A 19,951-nucleotide genomic window follows, 5' to 3' on the forward strand; every position below is an offset into this window, starting at 1 on the left:
TTATTTATTGCTTGGTGCTTTACTACCCACTGTAGGTCTTTTGCATTTGCCTTTGTTTTGTAACCACTTTCTAAAGTTCTAAAATTTTATTTTCCTTTTCTGTCTACTGGTTTGATTCCTTTTCCTTAGTATACAAATTATAATACTGTTTTTATTGGCACAAAGTAACTATTTCTAAATACTTATTATTTTTCTTTTATGTTAGGGTATACTGCCTGTGTGTGTTTAAGTCTACTGCATGCATACAGTACCTTCGGAGGCCAGAGAGGCTGTCAGATTCCTTGGAATTGGAGTTACAAACAGAAATGAGGCATCATGAAGGTTCGGGGAACCGAATTCTGGTCCTCGGCAAGAGGAAAAAGTGCTCCTAACTGCTGAGTCCTCCTCTCCTATAAAATTACCTAATCTTTAATCATCATTATTTACATTAAAATTACTAATCTCTCGGGAGGCAGAGGCAGGCGGATCTCTGTGAGTTCGAGACCAGCCTGGTCTACAAGAGCTAGTTCCAGGACAGGCTCCAAAACCACAGAGAAACCCTGTCTCGAAAAACCAAAAAAAAAAAAAAAAAATAAAAAATAAAAAAAATAAAATTACTAATCTCTTCTTTAAAAATACCTAAACTATGACAATTGGGTTTTTCACTTCATTCAAGTTGAAGACTTTAAGGATATATGTGGATTACACCCTAATTGAAATATGAACCTCTAAAGGACTCATACTTTAAAATAATTCCCTCTCCTTTTTGGAAAACTGCTTCCTTTTTCTGGTTACGTAGATGGTATTTGAACCAGGGTAGATGAACTGTTAGCTAATATCTGAATGAGGTATAGGTTATATGAGGAAGAACATTTGAAACAAACCAGATCTGGCAGGGAATTCTCATGTATTCAAGTCGAGTTGGCCAAATGGTTTGTTGATTTATCTTTAACATCTTCTATAAAATATGAATAGTAACATACCCACTTTACTAAATTGGCTAACTTAGTAAATGAGTATTAAAGAATTTGGAAATGACCTTGTGTAAAGACAGTTCTTGGTGAGTAGTTCAATGATTATCAGCCACTATAATTGTGATTATTACTCATCTGATCTTTATTCTAGGGTCGCTAGGGTGTTGGAGTATGGGACACTGCTACCCACTAAAAACAAACTGTAAACAATAAATAAAGCCAAGTAAACACATTCTTAGCAATGAAGAAACATATAGTGCACAAGGGTTATTGCTGAAATACAGATGTAATCATGCTTTACAGTCAGCAGATTTTGTGAAAATCTTCCAATATATAAGCATGATAATGAGTGTGAAGGATGGGTATAATGCTTCCCTGGTGGAACACATGCTCAATATCTGAAGGGCCCATGGTTTAGTCTCCAGAACCAGGATGCGTTTTTAGCCACCTGAGATTATGGGAGCATTACAGGAAGGAGCATATAGTCATCAAATGAATAGTTCCCTGGGAAGTTGATTAACTGTAAAAGAATAGCTGAAGCTCAAGATTAGTTTCTCACTCTATGTCTTTCTGCTTTTTTGCCTCTGTATTTTTGTCTCTGCTTCTCTGTGTCTGTCTGTCTTCTCTGTGTATGTGTGCACACATGTGTGTGCATGCACACCATTTCTCTTCTGTGAACAATCCTGAGAATTTCTTAATTGAATTTTGTCTATGTTTGCATAACCTCGCTTAATTAAGAATATAATGATCCTGAGGAAGAAGAAAACATGAAATTATTACTACTGTTCCACCTAATTAGGAGACGGAAAATGACCAGTGCTAAAGTTGCTATCATTATAATGACTTGATGTTTCAGATATTTCACACTCAGTACAAAAAAAAAAGAACATTCTTATATGTACACACACAGAAGCACACATAAGCGCACACACACACATACATGCACATACGACTAATTGTAAGCCTTAATGACTCTGGTCTAAGCATAAAGATAGTCAAGGTCTTTTTGGCATGAAATTATGACTTATGTCTTCTACATATTAAATAACATGGGTCATTAAACAACTAAAAATAAGCCTACATTTTTCCTTTGGTTATTTTAAAACTTCAGAATAAATGAAGCTCAGGTAAGCAGTTGAGAGACTTCATAAATAAACAATATCTTCTATGTGACTTCTTTATATTTTTGCTAGAATTCCTAATAAATTTATGCCCATCAAAGCTATAAAAATGATTTGTTATTAAACCATTCCCATATTAATAATGTGTCTTTCTTTTGATTAGACCACACAAACATTATGGTCCTTTCAGTCAACTTTAATTATACCAGCTAAATAAATGAAATTTACTTACAATAAATGATAGTATTATGTATGTTATACCTTCTCTTAATATTTTATTTAACATACACATTCATATGACCACAATTTCTTTCCCAAATAACTAATACTTGAAGCTATAATCTTTAACAGATATGTACTGTAAATAATAGTAGCAATAATTTTTAATAATTAATACTAAAAAAGTCCAAAAAACATGTCCTTGAAAATATCAGTTAAATTTTCTCAAGGATTAAAACCATTTAAAAGTCAGTATTACAAATGACATATTATGAGGTAAATATCTACTTTCAAATAATCCTTATATTATCAACATATCATTATTAACAAAATTTTATATATTCAACTAGAATAACTTGAGAAGTATGCTGTGATGTCTCCTTGAACTGATGTTTCTACATAAAAATAAGAAAAAAAATATTTTGGTTGTTTGTGGAAAAGCCTTGTGGATCTAGCTTTTGGATCCCAGGTTAATCCATTTAAATCTTTCACGAGTTTTGTTTTTCATTGTCCTTCATCCCTAAGATCTCTTCTGTCTCCATTTTATCATTTATTTTTGAGTTTTATTTATTTATTTATTTATTTATTTATTTATTTATTTATTTTAGATTTTCTCCATCCTGATTTATTCCCCCTCAGGTTCTTTGCTCTCCTTTTTGTTCCTCTCCTTATATCGCTTTCTCTTCAGATGGTTGGTGGCATTTGAAGATGGGATTTAACTATTAACACAATCTTGCCTTCACATGGCAGTCTTCTCCCTAAGGAGCTGGCTTGCCTTTGAAATTGGCTTCAGAACTGACAGGGTTTCTTCAGTTTCACATTACTGTTAGTTCAACAGAGAAAACGAAGCCAGAAAATTTGATCAGGTTATCCTAGGGCAAAAATAAAAGGTTGGTTTTGGGAAATGGTTAATTTCCACGATCCAGCGGGGATTTAACAGCCTTTCCTCCTGAAGAAATAGGAATCTGGATTTTCCATTTATCTGTTCGGCTTTCCTGAATTACCAGCTTTAGGTTGTTTTTAAAGATAAGAAAGTAGAATGGATTCTGAATGTTGAATTCAATTCCTGATATGAGGTTATCTTTTAACATAGGGCAGAAGAGCAAGCCCCTCTTTTTTCTCCCCTCCCTTCTGCCACCAAGCCACCTATGCCTTTCTGGGGTCTTTAATAACCTTTAGTCAAAGAAAAATATTCAGAGAAACTTAAAATGCTTCACAATGAGAGACCATGTGAGCCAGAGTTCAAGAATCAGACAATAGGTTAATTGAAGAGGATTTTCAGAATTTTACATGCCTTTTGTTTTTTATTTCACAAAGTGGAATGTTGGATACTAGGCTATTTCATTATGCAGTTAAGGAAAACCTAAATCTGGCACTCATTCCTTGCACCATTAAACATAAGATTAACTAAAGTGTGTAAGCTGTTCAGTACTTTGGCCAAACAAAGCCTTGGATAACAGACAACTTCCACTTCCATTCTTCTTTGCTGTGCTTTCCTTTATATAGTATAAATGATGGGTAATAAATCCAGGACTAATTTTATTTTTATAAAAGAGCCAGATGTTTTTCTATTGGATCCATTTTCTGTCATCCTTAGGACCATGTAATACAAACTTGTATCATGTGTGCACAATGGCAACTCACATCTCTTCATTTTCACAGAACCAATTTAAATTTGTCACACTTACTCCCTCATTATGAAGAGAAATAAGGAGCCTGCCTTGTGAGGCTTAGCTTGCGTTTCACAGATGATATAGGCAAATGTGAGGGTGTCACACCAAATGCAGGTGAAGAGGAGGATGCTAATTAAGAACCATCATTCAATGTCATTTCTACATTAGATTAAGAAAAATCCATTACAAACACTCCATCTTATTTTTCTCAAGAGGTCACGATCCAAGCGACTAACCTCATCAGAACAAATAGCTATAATCACTCTTTATCCACTTTACCACAGTGCAAGCTGAATTTAGACCTCATTTACCTTCACCAAAATGCCTTCTAAATGCATTGTAAGCACTTCTTCGTTCTGAAGAGCCCAACTACATACATCTCTGCCTAGATGCATTGCCATCAAACCAAGACAGTTAACTGAAAATGGGAAGATTCTCACTTGGGATCCAGAGGCTAATTTTCATTTTATGGACTGCCCAGGATACAGCTGGAAAAGAAATCCAGTGAATTGACTCTTCAGCTCTTGATAAAATACTATTAATACCAAAGGAAAAAGGAAGGTTTAAATGGGATTTATGCAAATATAGTTGTGTTGTTTCAAGGAAATCAATTGGGACAATAGCTATGATCTTTGTTGTTATTGTTTTTATAACTTTATTGATCATGAAACTGGTCTTTCATGAAGCCAACCCCTTGTGTACATAAGTGCTGATTCATACAATTGCCTTCTGAAGTCTGAAAATATGTTACTAATTAATGATGCAGCTTTAGTAGTAATATTGATTTAGTAACTCTGTTCTTTCTTCAAAAGTGGAGTTCACAGTACAGCCAATGAATACAATAACACACACAAAAGACATTGTTTGAATATATTGTAGTAAAGGTGATTGTGTTATCTAGGTAACTCTCTTAGCAGTTCTATTGGAGCCATATTGGAGTAGAAATGTATGGTTATGACTTTTAGAATTGAATCAACCGGTGTTTCACACATTTTTACATAAAATAAATTTTAAATTTGGGGCATATACTTACAGGAAGTCAAGGAATCATCGGTCATTTACATAATTTATAACAACAAGTACTTTAATCTGTTCACATTGCAAAATTAATGCAAGCAGATGTTTGAAAACCATATAATTCTGATGACATAGATAAGAGGAAAGAAATTATGAGTGAAACTTTAAAAAAACTTTATTTTCTAATATTGTTTCTTTTTAAAAATAAATGGTAATCTGTAAATGGAGATTGCACTATCATTCCCAGCTGCCCAGACCCAAATACACACAGAAACTATATTAAATACAGCACTGTTTGGCCTATTAGCTCAAGTTTCTTTTTAACTAACTTGTACATCTTAAATTAACCCATTTCTATTATTTTTTATTTTTCCATAAGACTTGTGGTTTGTTACCTCTTGATTCTTCAGTGGCAGCATGGTGTCTCCTTGACTCTGCTTTTTTTCCTTCTCTATCTCTGCTTGAATTTCCCACCTTGCTTTATTCTGCTCCACCATAGATCAAAGTAGATTCTTTATTAATCAATGATAATAAACATATTCACAGCATACAGATGGGAATCCCACATTATCTCCTTTTTTCTGCCTAAACAAAATGAAATGTTTCAACTTTAACCTAGTAAAACTACATATAACAAAACAGTTATCAAGCAATAATTATAGCTAAAATATTTAGCCTATTTGTATGAGCAAAAATTAAAGAAAATATTCTGTTATCAATCTTATCTTTGTGAGTCTAAAATTTCTTATTAACTCATCTTTTATTATAAACAAGAAAAACTGTAACTATGTTATCTGTCTACAACCCCTTCAAAGACCCCAGGAGGATATACTATTACTTAAGTAAATAGGAAGTGAATTGGAAGCAACTTTCGAAGCTCTAGAATTGACAGAGACATCTCGTTGCATTGACAGTCACTCAAAGTTCTTTTGTAAATTTGGTGTATCCTTCTTCAGCCTACAGGTCCATAGTATCCAGCAGACTTTTCTATGAAGCAGGAAATATGAAAGACAGTCACTTGTATTGGTAGTTTGTCATTTTCTTCAGTCCTGCAGAATGTCTGGCAGACTCTTTCACGAAGCAGGCATCCTGAGTAACTGTCTTGCTTTCTTTGGGGAAGTTCTGCAGTCATTATTCTGTGGGTCCTGCATGTCCAGTTTATACAGCATACCATCAAACAGTCCATAAAAAGCCTCTTAAAAGCTCATCATCCTCTTGGAGTAGATTGGTGTTACCAGAATCTTACATGTCACACTGCTGAGAAAAGTCTAAGTTCTTAAAACATTTTAAAGGTCATATTCTGTAGGTCTTTGAAGTGTTAAACCTGGAAGGAATCCACAGGTTCTCATCTATTGTGAAAACAAAAGCAGAATCTCTTTTCCAAAGTAGCATATTCTTAGACTCAAATTTTTAAGTCATGATAACTTTAAAATATATATGTTGTTTTTTCTTAGGAGCCCCCAGAATCAAATGTTTTTCAGCAATTAACTCATTAATAGTCAACCCCCCAAAAAAACCACAATAATGTACATAATCCAGATTCTCTGTGAATATTCCATCTTTAAGTGAATTCTTTACATTTACTCTATTACTTTTTAATATTTATTTTATTATCTTTACTTCTTTAATCTATGACTGTTTGTACTATTTTATATTACTTTACTGTTTTTTTGTTATTTATTTATTTATTTATTTATTTTTGGTTTTTCAAGACAGGGTCTCTCTGTAGCTTTGGTGCCTGTCCCGGAACTAGATCTGGTAGACCAGGCTGGCCTCGAACTCCCAGAGATCCACCTGCCTCTGCCTCCAGAGTGCTGGAATTAAAGGCATGCACCACCACCGCCTGACTTGTTTATTTTTATTTTAGTTGTTGAAACAAATTTCTGCCTCCTCCCTGTTTCCCATTTCCCTCCCCCTCCTCCTACACATCGCCCCCTCCCCCCACTCCATTCCTCCTCCCTCTCAAGACTGAAGAGCAGTCCAGATTCCCCGCTTTTGTTTTACTTTTTAAAATTGTTTTTTTCTATAACTGCCGATACCCATTTTCACAAACCTACATACATTTTTAAAACACATTATGGCACGTCTAGAGGTTGGTTTCTATATGAATCTGTCTTTATTGCATATCTGTAACCCTTTTTTGATCACTGTTGTGAATTGTGAAGCAGGCATGGCTGGGACTAGTGAAGCCACTTTAGCTATTGGTTCCACCCTCCTAGCTTTCCAACATGGCAGACATTGATTTACCACCAACACTGGAAACCATGTTTACCACCCTAACTCTGGGAAGCAGTTGGCCCACACTGCCAGCAAGTACCTTTCAACATGCTGCTCACAGACCCCATTTAAGTGCTCTATTACAGGACCTCCTATGAAAAACAGATCCGTTCATACCACCAGTGTGAACCAGGAAGCTGTCTCTTTTTTCTTTTTCTTTTTTTATTGATTTTTATTGAGCTCTACATTTATTTCTGATCCCCTCCCTCTTCTCCCCTTCAACCCTCCCCCAAGGTCCCCATGCTCCCAATTTACTCAGGAGATCTTGTCTTTTGCTACTTCCCCTGTAGATTAGATCTATGCAAGTCTCTCTTAGGGTCCTTATTGTTGTCTAAATTCTCTGGGATTGTGTTTTGTGGGCTAGATTTCTTTGTTTTATGTTTAAAAACCACCTATGAGTGAGTGCATGTGATAATTGTCTTTTTGTGTCTGGGTTACCTCACTCAAAATAATGTTTTCTAGCTCCATCCATTTTCCTGCAATATTCAATATGTCATTTTTTTTCTCCTGTGTAGTACTCTATTATGTAAATATATCACATTTTCCTTATCCATTCTTCTGTCAAAGGCCATTTAGCTTGTTTCCAGGTTCTGGCTATGACAAACAATGCTGCTATGAACATAGTTGAGCACATGTCCTTGTGGCACAATGGAGCATCCTAGTAGTATTACTGGGTCTTGAGGAAGGTTTTTTCTGAGAAAACACCACACTGACATCAAAAGGGGCTGTACAAAATTGCATTTCCACCAGCAATGCAGGAATGTTCCCTTTTCCCAACAATCTTTCCAGCATAAGTTGATCCTGGCCATTCTTCCAGGTGTAAGATGGAATCTCAGAGTTGTTTTGATTTGTATTTCTCTGATGACTAAAGATGTTGAACATTTCCTTAAAAGTCTTTCAGCCATTTTAGGTTCCTCTGTTGAGAGTTCTCTGTTTAGGTCTGAATGCTGGCTCCACCTCTCTCCACTTTTAAAATGGTGGAGGCTTTGGGGCTGCCAGGTAGGAGCCACACTCATCATTTAACTCTGAGAATGAGCATACAGCAATACACCCTTTTTATCTGAGTAATAGCTAAATCTGCCATGCAGAACACTGCACAAACTGGAAATATATATGTGTATGGTGGTGGGAATCCTCCATGCTCTTTTGCCTGTGCATGCCTAGTAGATCAGATCCTGCTGCCTGCCCAGGAGTGGAGCACTGAGCCTCGGGCATGGTCTCAGCCACTTTTCTCCCAACCGCAAGTGGGCACACAAACACCTGGGCCCACAAATGCCATTCTAATTCTCCATAGCCAGAGCTTGCCCTGGCAGTGTGGCCCAAAAAGCTGCACTTCAAAACTGCACGACTTTTCTCCCCGGGCTATGGCCAAACCAGGAAATCTCCCAAATAAGCCATGCCTCTGCTTGGTTCTAGCAAAAAAAAAAAAAAAAAAAAAAAAAAAAAAGCCCTCCAAGAAAATGCTGCTAGCAAACATGCTTAACTCTGTTCTTTTGTGTCTAGAATTAATTTTTAAGGTTTCTCACGTTTTACATGGACTTAGTTCACTATGTCGGCATGCCGATCTATTGGAGGAGGCCACTTGTTCTTCCTGGCCTCCTGGATAGCTTAGCCCCTGAAATAACCACACAGAAACTGTATTAATTAAATCACTGATGACCCATTAGCTCTAGCTTCTTATTGTCTAACTCTTACATATTAATTTAACCCATTTCTATTAATCTGTGTATTGCCACATAGCTGTGGCTTACTGGGTAATATTCCCAGCATCTGTCTCTGGCTGCTCAATGGAATCTCTCTGACTCCACCCTCTTTCTGCTAGCATTCAGTTCTGACTTACCTGTCAACCAAAGCTCTGTCTTGCTAAAGTTTCAAAGCAGTTTCTTTTTTCATCAATGGTATTCAAGAAAACAGAGGGAAATCCCACATCACAAAGCCTATCTAAAAATATGTGGCTAACAATAAGCTCAAATTGACTCTTATTTTTGAGGGTCTAGAAGCCCTTTTCTTTAAAGCTTTCTTAGGCTTTATGTAAATATTCTTGCCAAATGTTTGAGCACCATTTGTAAATGGAGACGGTACTATCATTCTCAGCCACCCAGACCTGAATAAGCACATAGAAACTATATTAATTACAACACTGTTTGGCCTCTTTGCTCAGGCTTCTTACTAACTAACTCTTATATCTTAAATTACTCACTTTATTATTGTATATTTTAACCAGTAGGCTTGTGTTTTATTACCTCTTGCTTCTTTGTCAGCTACACAGCATCTCCCTAACTGTTTCCTTTCCTCCTCTATCTTTGCTTGGATTTCCTGCCTTGTTATAGTCTGCCCTGCTACAGACCAAATCAGCTTCTTTATGTACCAATAGTACTGACACTTATTCACAGCATACAGATGGGAATCCCACATCATCTATCATAGTATATAAGAATGTTGTTGGCTGCCTATATGACACCAAAAGCAGTCATAATTTTCACCTTAATTTGCAGTATACTTGGTGAGATATTCACTTAATAAAGTAGACATTTCATTGCTGAAAAGCTAACACGTGGCTATCCTCAACTGAAATGAGCAGCCTCTCTTCTGCCCCCACCACAATAACAGTAGAAACTAAAATGACCCTGGATTTTATAACCATGTGTTGGCAGCTGATAGGAAACCATGGTTCTATTTGCAGCTTAGTGCGAATCACGTCCATCAAAGCTCGTGGGTGACATGTTTCCAGATAATAAAACTTCTGTATGGATGTGCAGAAATTTAAAAAAATACTTGAACCAGAGAAGATAGATTCCACTTCAAGTGTGTTCTGTTACTGTTTATGTATATGACCTTGAATAAGATGCTCTACTTCTCAAAGATTCATTTGCCTTCACCTGTAACCAGAGAGAGACATTGTAGAGATTAAGATTCTGAAGATTAATTGAAGCACTATATGGTGATTATTATAGTACAACACGATGAGTACAACTAGTGTGATGGAAGTCTGGCCGAGGTTCTGAGGGAAAAGTTAATGGAATTCATCTATAAATCAGAGGCATTGTACTGTGGTTTAATGTGTATGTTCAATGAGAATTCAAGATGGCAACACTTGTATTCAGAAGCAAGAAGTAGAGAAAGTAGAAGCTGAATGTTAGGAAAAAAGTTGGGGTAGGGAAATAGCTTTAGTTACTGTTCATTTGTTGTTTGAGTTACTATTTTGAGACAGGTCTTGGTAGTTATCTCAGCTGGCCTTAAACTGCTGTGTGGCATGTGACTGGTCTTGACATTTTGAAAACCTACTTCCACCCCTCTAGGGAGTGGTATCATAAGAGCATACGGCCATACCTAGCCTGTTGTCACATTTGAATGCAGTAAGTATTAAAATATAAAATTGAGCCAGATGGTGGTGGCACATGCCTTTAATCCCAGCACTTAGAAACAGAGGCATGTGGATCTCAGTGAGTATGAGAAAAGCCTGATCTACAAAGCAAGTTCCAGGACAGCCAGGGCTACACAGAAAAACCCTGTCTCAAACAAACAACAAAACAAAGCAAAGCAAAATAAAACAAAAAAAGAAAAATTTAAAATTGAAAACACAGGCTAGATGTGATGGCACCCACTTGCAATCCTAAGATTTGTGACGCTGAGGCAGGGTTCATTTTTATTATGGAGACCATGTCTCAAAAACAAACAAACAAACAAAAATCAAGTGATTAAAACCCCAGGCTGAATGGAGTTTTCAACTTTACAGCATGTATAAAATTACAGTCTGTATTCTACCGAGCAGCTCAGAAATATGTGTGGACTTTTTGAGTAAATAGTAGAATGATTTGGAGGTAAAGGAAAGTAGACATGAGAGAAATCCAGAAGATGATAATTAAAATAATTGTTTCCCCCCTTCAAAAAACTGTCCACAGCCCAGTTGTCACTAAATATGGGAGAGGGGTGAAGAGACAGAAATAAAAATATTGGCTGATTCTTTTATTCTAATATGACTGAATGTTTACAAATAGGATGTCCAGTTCCCACACTAAAACAGTTGAATGCAGGGTTCAAATGCTGCTGTATTTGAAAATAAGTTCTTAAAGAAGACACATATGTTAAAATGTGTCCACGAGATTGTGTCCTAATGAGATATTTTCATAAAAGTGGAATCTTACATTAAGACACAGAAGAGAGGCCATTATGAAGGCAGAGAAAGGATGTATCTAAGCCAAGGTGAAGGGGCTCTGGGAAAACTCACCTGGCACATACCTTCATAGCAGACATGATCCCTCAGGCCTGTGAGATGATGGATTTCTGTTGTTTAAGCTCCCCCACTTACAAAGCAGTCTGCTACCTTTCACAGGAATGGTGAAAACAGAACCATAGACTATCTGAACAATACTGAATTAGCGTAAGCAGATGCATATTAAGATTGCTCACTTTGCAGAGGAAAATAATTATTATCACTTAATGACCTGATAATTATGCTGGAAGAGCTGAAATACATAGCTATCATTTTATTTGGAGACATACATATGCCTTCAGTATATTATTAGTCAAGGTAATCGATGATAACTATTATAGACAAAAATACAACCTCTTTCAGAAAATTCACTGGCTTTATGGAGTAGAATTTTGTGATTATTCAAAACTAGATACATCTTCTGTGTCTGTGTATGTGCATGTATGCACATGTGCCACGTGTTAAGGAACATATGTAAGTGGGAGTCCCAGTGTTACACTTCTGTGCACACTTGTTGATGCTGGAGGAAAACTTGAGGTGTTGTTCCTCAGGTCTCACTACCTTTTTTGTTTGAAATCAGGTCTCTCAACTGGTCTTGAGCCTACCAAGTAGTCTAAGTTGGCCAGAGAATGAACCCCTGGGGTTCTCCTCTCTCTGCTTCTCCAGCACCAAGATTATAGGTATATCTATTTACCACGCCCAGCTTTTTAATGAGTGTTTTCATGAATAAACTTGGGTTTCCATGCTTGCACAACAAACATCATTACCAATTGAGCTATATTCCTAGCACAACTCTCTCTTCAAACTTTCTGGAGCATCCCATGTTTTCTCTTGCCATCATACTATTTTCTCCTTTGATTCTAACCACATATATGGAGAGAGACAGAACAGGAAAAATTTTTAATAGCTAGTCTTGAATATCACATACTTCTTCCTTCCATACTCTTCTGGCAAGAAGTCAGGCACACCAGTCTATCAGGTACCAGGCACCCTAGGAAGTTTATTCTAACTTTGCTCTCAGGAACTAGAAGAGAATAGAATATTGATTACATTAGTGTCGTTATATCATGGCTTGCCCGACTATCACTTCACAAAATTATATGTAATACAGAGGAGTAAAGAAGTAGCTAATTGAGGCATGTTTTCATCAAGTTTACTGGGAAGATTTTTAGATTTAATAATAAGCAGCTGTAGTAATCTCGACAGTCTAGAAAAGAAGGTTAAGAGTGTTTTCATTAAATTAATGGAGATTCAGTGTTTTGGGCTCTGTATCTGAGTATGACTCCCCAGTACCCTTGTAAAATGCCAGCCATGGCTGTGCACATCTGTGACCCTAGTATGGGAAAGGACTATCAGTGGTGTGGATCTCTAGAGCTCACTGACCAGACATCACAGCCTAAACAGTGAGCTTCTAGGTCAGTGCTAATGCAATATTGAGGAGAGCAATTGACAAAGACATTCAATGCCTTGCTTAACCCTCTACACATGTGTGCATAGATCTGTATTGCCAATATGCTCACACACATGCACCACACACACACATATACACATGCATGAGCACTACAATAACAAATTCTGAATGGATCATTGTTCTTTGTGTGGAACAAATGATTCACTCTGTAGAGACCACTAGTGTATATTTGGGGATTCCTAAGAGTTTAACAGTAGTTGATTAACTTACCTTTTCAATAACTTCCTCCTGAATATAATATTACGAGGTCCCAGAACTACTAATATTTGTCCTATTTAACAGTGTCTTTTCTTTGTCTAAAGCTATTTATTAATTTTGTGTAGTTACATAGCACTTCATTAGTCCTCTTTCTCTCCTACTTTTATTTATAGAACCTTTGTTTTGTAAAAATTTTCTCTGGGTTTGAAACATTATACCCCCACAGGAATCTCCTTAGTCAGGAAGGTAAACAACTCAAAATAACTCTAGGAAGTCCCTGAAACTGAGCAGATTCATTAGGCTACACCCTGGCAGAGTAAGATAATAAAAGCCAAGCATTCCCTCAGACACAGCAACATGGTGCTACAAAGAACTCAAAGAGGCTGAGATACAAAAGAAGACTCTCAGACCAGATCAGCTGCCTGGAAGAGATCCAAACCAACTAAGGCACTTGGAAAGGACATTCTTCAAACTCTTGAGCTGCCTGTAGGCTATGTGGTATGCTCCAGGTTCCTGTCTTTATAAGCTGTCACTCATGCTGGATCCTGGAGTGGGCTTTGGTAACCCAGATATCTTTGAGTAATTTCTTCTGTTATAGGTAATCCTTCATCTAAACACCCTTTTCTTACTCGTTTGCTTTATACATCCTGATGGATGCTGTGTGAGGACTAGTGAGGTGATGGCAGGAGGGTGGTATATGCCTACAATAGGCAAGACCTTTCTTTGTTTAATCTTTCAAGAATAGGCTTTTACATAGAAGGCCAGAAGAATTTAGCACTATACCAAATATATACCAAACCTAATAAAAGCCAGCCATATTATTACTACTACCATGAATATAATTTGTAAAAATTGAAATGAACCTTGGTAGTTCAAAGAGCTAATGCGAGCCATCTGGAGTAATGATGGTTGTAAAATGGAAAAAAAATAAACTAAAGTAGGCTGCGCTTCTTCCTCTGGTTTCGTATTTCAGGGTGGGTCTCCTTAGCGATGAATATGCCACTTGATGGCCTCTAAGAACAAACCAACACACCATTGTCCTCTTGTTTGCAATGCTATTCCTTAGATCTTTGAGTAGCAGAATAATTAATTTTAGAATGGCTTAAAAATCATATGATGATTCTCTTATTCCTTTAAGCATTCTCTGCCAGACCATTATTAAGGTCAGTTACATAACTTCCATTATGAATTGCATTGAGACATATGGAAGAATGTCTTGTTTTGCGCTTAGTTTTAATACAAAGGAGACATTCTTCAAAAAGGCATTTATTAAAATACAATTTCTTTGATTATGACAAAAATTCAGGAATTTATGGATTGCATCATTTCGGGGAAAATAAATTCATTTTAACATTTCTATTTCCTGGTAGGGTGAGACAGCAACTATTTTACTTATTTATTAAAATTTGAGTGGTACATTGTTACAAGCCAATGCTACAGAGAGTAGCTGCAATGTCATCTCTAATGCTATGAAGTGTAAAATCAACTGGTTATAACTCTGTATGCAGTTTTCATGGTGATTAAGAATTTGATTCTTTTGGTAAGAAGAAATGACCCATTGGGGCTGTGTCTCCCCATTACTTGGCAATTTCATTTAAATCACATTTTTGTCTTTTTGAGACAGGGTTTCTCTGTAACTTTGAAGCCTGTCCTGGAGCTAGCTCTTATATACCAGGCTGGCCTTGAACTCACAGAGATCTGCCTGCCTCTGCTTCCTGAGTGCTGGGATTAAAGTTGTGTGCCACCACCGCCCACCTTAGATCATCTTTATATGTTTATATTTTAGGATGCTTCTACTGAATTAGTTTCCATACTGCCCCTCAAATACCCCTTACTTTTTAGCTATCTCTTCTTGTATTCCCTTGTTTGTCCTCCTCTCACCCATCCCACTTGATCCTTTCTTTTCAGCACCCTCCATACATCCATAACTATCTACTTCATTCCCCTTTCCTATACCATCTGCATCTATCTATACTACAAGTCTCTGTGGTAGGATGAAATGTATATGCCCACGAGTGGTATATCTGGATCTTAAGGCAGATCAATTCTGATCTTCCCGATGAGATTATTTCTTGATTTCCATAGTAGCTATACAAGTTTGTGCTCTAGCCAGCAATGGCTATGTTCCCCTCATGCCACATCCTAGCCAGCATGATCTGTCAGGTAAGCTTCCAGTACTGGGATTGGCTTACATCTAATTGAGTTGTTGGCCAAAAGATCCTGAGAGGAATCCCTTAACAACCTAGAATGTTGCCACGAGTATTGGTTGCTTTCCACAAACTTGACATCAAGGCCTCATTGCTGAAGACAACAGCTACACAACTCATTAAACACAGGGAAATTAAGCTGGTGTCTACATAGAGCTCTACAAAGACACTCCTGTGTATTAGTGTCTTTGGTACAGGAAGGTCTTTTGCATGATACCAAAAAAGAAATGTAAACCCCAAGGCACAAAGCTTGTGGGAGTAACCAGATAGTATCTGACTGGTATTAAGGCCCACTCCACAAGATGGAACTCATGAATGACACTACTTGGATGACAAAGAGTCAGATACTAGATATCTAGGGACCTAGGGTGAAAGTCAAATACTATTATTAACAATGACAGCAGTAGAAGAGGGAGATAGCGACCACCTTACCTATTCATGGAGTGGGATCTGCATCAGCTTTGGGGGTGAAGGCTCTAATCTCAGACTGAGAAAATCAGGAAATCTTAACTGGGGCCACAACATGCCTGTGCCATTAGATGGGGCTATGGTTATAGAAGGAGACTGTGTAACAACTACTTTATCCTACGTTGCCAAGTAAGCAACTGACTGACAAGAAAAACAAGGTAATTCATTCCAGAGCAACCACTGGATCCTCAATTGCCCAGCAGGCATTGACTGACAAGCTGGCATCTATCCATGACTGGGTCTTCTGCTACGCTCAGGTTCAATAGCTGATACCCACGCAGTAGCCAATGCTGTCACTTATCAGCTTGGTTTCCACAGTATTGAACTGAATGGACCTCCGTTAGTACATATAGCCATCAGTCTCTTTAGGGAACTCTGCTACCAGTACAGAGGATCTAATGGCAAAAATCACCATTGCAGTCTTGCACCCTCAAGAAGGAGGGCCATTGTATTTATTTCCAATGGGGGATATGATGGTAACTCAGTCCTTTGCTATTGGAGGCTCCAGGAGCTCTTAGTCTATGCCTGTGGTGATGCTACCTGTTGGGAAGGCATAACCAAAACCAATTGTCTGAAATTCACTGGCAGTACTCTTGCTTTGGCTATGGAATAGAATGGGTACAGAGGTAGGGTGATCCTCTTAGCAGCCATTCCATAATCAGATGTAGAGTAGCACGTACGTTTGTGAGACCAGATACCCAAATTTATCATTGCCAGTTTCCCAACTCCTTGAATCTCAGTATTATACAGTGTAATAAAAGATACTTATACTAATACAAAAGTTAATAAACCATTTGTCAAAAGGGAAAAATGTAGCAATAAAATGATTCCATTGACATTGTGTTATACTCATAGATCAGTGACTTGCCCAGCTATGATTAGAGAAGCTTCTTCTTGCAGCATATGGCAGCATAGACAGAGGCATCATACAGATCATGAGATCTTGGAACACTAAGACTTAAATGTGATGTCTCTATCAAATAGCATCCCTCAGGGCTCAGGGAACCCCAGGGAAGAAGAGACAAATAGTTTAAGAGCCAGAGTTTAAGAGACCAAGACAAAAAGCCCTCTAAATCAACAAAAGCAAAACTCATATGGAACCATGGAGCCCAAAGCAGCATTTAGAGAGCCAGCATAGGCCTACACCATGTCCTCTGCATGTGTATGATGGCTTCCAGTTTAGTGATTTTAATGGATTTGCAAGAGTGTGAAAGAGTGATTCTCTGATTCTTATGCCTTCTCTTGGGCTTTTTCCTTTCTGCTTGCTTCTTCAAACCCAATGTAATAGTTTTTTTTTTATATTAGTATGCTTTATTTTGTTATGTTCTTATTATTATCCCTTTAAAACAAATAATTGATTCTATTACTGACTTCTGCTGGTATGAATAACACCACTGTTTTCTCCAGTGTCAGAAGAAATGAAATGGAAACATCTCTGATATTTCTGAGATAGATTTGTGATTCTGAATGTGTCTTATTAATGTGAAGGCTAAAAGGCCATGCATTAATTCATAATAGTTTGCCTCTCAGAATAAAATAAGTTTTGCTTGTAACTTGGTCAGCTATCATGTCAAGCCTGTACTTTTTTTTATTTTTTTATTGAGATATTTTTCCCACTCCCCTTCCTTCCTCCCTTTCTACCTTCCCTCATGCCCCCATGCTCCCAATTTACTAAGAACTTGTTTTTCCTCCTTCTTAGATAGATATGTCTCTCTTAGGGTCTTCTTTGTTGTCTTGTTTCTGTAAGGCTATGGATTGTAGGGTGTTTGTCCATTGCTAATATCCACTTATGAATAAGTACATATCATAGTTGTCTTTCTCAGTCTGGATTACCTCACTCAGTATGGTTTTGTCCTAGTTCTGTCCATTAATTTTTAGCACTGAGTGGTACTAATGTTCCACATTTTCATTATCCATTCTATGGTTGAGGGGCATCCAGATTGTTTTCAGGTTCTGGTTATTATGAGTAATGATTCTATGAACATAGTTTAGCAAATGTCCTTGTGGTATGATTGAGCATCCTTTGGGTATGTGCCTAAAAGTGGTATTGCTGGGTCTTGAAGTAAACTAATTCCTAATTTTCTGAGAATCTGCCATACTGATTTTCAGCATGGCTATACAAGTTTGCACTTTCACCAGCAATGGAGGCTTATTGCCCTTACTCAACATCCTCTCCAGCATAAGCTGTCATCTTGTTCTTGGCCATTCTGACATTCTGGAATCTCCGAGTTATTTTAATTTGCATTTCTCTGATAACTAAAAATGTTGAGCAATTCCTTCAGTGTCTTTGTCCTTTTAAGATTCCCTTGTTGAGAGTTCTCTATTTAGGTCTGTACCCTATTTTTTATTGTATTATTTTTTCGTTAAATGTCTAGTGTCTTGAGATCTTTGTATAGCTTGGCAGTCAATCCTTTGTCAGATATGGGGTTGATGAATATCGTTTCCAATTCTGTAGGCTGTCATTTGTCTTGTTGACTATGTCCTTTGCTTCCCAGAAACTTCTTAGTTTTAGGAGGCACTGTTTATTAATTGTTGAGCTCAGTGTGTGTGCTACTGGGGTTAAATTTAGGAAATAGTCTCCTGTGCCAATGTGTTCAAGGTTACTTCCCACATTCTCTTCTAAGAGGTTCAGTGGTTGGTTGTATGTTGAGGTCTTTGATCCATTTGGACTTGAGTTTTGTGCATGGTGATAGATATAAATCTATTTGCATTCTTCTACATGTTGGCATCCATTTATGCTAGCACAATTTGTTGAAGATGCTTTCTTTTTCTATTTTATAATTTTAGCTTCTTTGTCAAAATCAGGTGTTCATAGGTATATGGATTGATATCTGGGTCTTTGATTCAATTCCATTGGTCCTCCTGTCTGTTTTTATTTTCATACCAAGTTATTTTCGTTACTGTAGCTCTATAGTAAAGTTTGAAGTCAGGGATGGTGATACCTCCAAAAGTTCCTTTATTGTTTAGAACTGTCTTGGCTATTCTGGTTTTTTTGTTTTTCCATGTGAAATTGAGTAGTGTTCTTTTGAGGTCTATGAAGAATTTTGCTTGGACTTTGATGGGTATTGAAACTGTAGATTACTTTTGGTAAGTTTGCCATTTTTACTATGTTAATCCTACCTATCCAAGAGCATGGGAGATATTTTTATTTTCTGATATCATCTTAAATTTCTCTTTTCAAAGACTTGAAGTTCTTTTCATACAGGTCTTTTACTTGTTTAGTTAGAGTTATCCCAACATATCTAATGTTATTTTTGGCTATTGTGAAGGGTGATGCTTCTCTGATTTCTTTCTCATTCCATTTATCATCTGTATATAAGAGGGCTACTGATTTTTTGAGTTAATCTTGTATCCTACCATGTTACTGAAGGTGTTTATCAGCTGTAGGAGTTTTCTGGTAGAATGTGGTAACTTATGTATGCTATCATATCATCAGCAAATAGTGAAAATTTGACTCATTCTTTTCCAATTGTATCCCCTTGATCTTTTTTGTTGTTGTCTTATTACTCTGATTAGTAAGCTTGTATTTTTTAAGGGCCTCAGTGAAGTGGCAATTAAGAAGAGTCAGACTGCTACACCAATACATTTGCTAAGGGTAATATGGACCCTTAAGGAGAACATTTTGCCTAGGAGAGTGATACCTGCTCTTGGAAGGCATATTTTTCTCACTCATGAAGCATAAGTTTTAGCATAGCAAACCAGCAGCATATCCTTTGTGTGGCATCGTATTCATAGCGATATTCTCCACTTCCATTGAAACCAGAGTGGGCCTCCAAATAGTATTCCTATCTGAGATGGATTTGAGATGAAAAGGATCCCTATTATGGCCCAAACTGAAAATCTCCACAGAATACCACTTGAATAGAATTGGGTTAAGAGGCAGTGAGTCTCTCCAACTTCAGATAACAGAGGAAATATTGTTTCTTGAATGTATTCAAGATGGGCTCATAATGCAACTTTTATCCTAACTACTTTAATCACAGAGGAAACTTTGAGTTGTTAGTGATCACTTAATCCCAAACATTGAGAAAATAATCTAACTCTTCTGAGGGCAAGCAATGTGTTTAATAAATGTGCACTGTGTGTGTGTGTGTGTGTGCATGTGTGTGTGTGTGTGTGTGTGTGAATGCAAAT

At 37.1% G+C, this 19,951-nt stretch overlaps 1 pseudogene; it reads left to right on the forward strand.

The window, feature by feature from the left end:
* The first annotated feature begins 15,257 nt into the window (after positions 1 to 15,257).
* Positions 15,258 to 16,550, forward strand: LOC121436154 (annotated as a pseudogene).
* Positions 16,551 to 19,951: the final 3,401 nt, after the last annotated feature.

This window comes from Microtus oregoni, unplaced genomic scaffold (assembly GCF_018167655.1).
Source record: "Microtus oregoni isolate MIOR12 unplaced genomic scaffold, Mior012 000002F_ref0000024, whole genome shotgun sequence".
Classification (NCBI taxonomy): Eukaryota; Metazoa; Chordata; class Mammalia; order Rodentia; family Cricetidae; genus Microtus; species Microtus oregoni.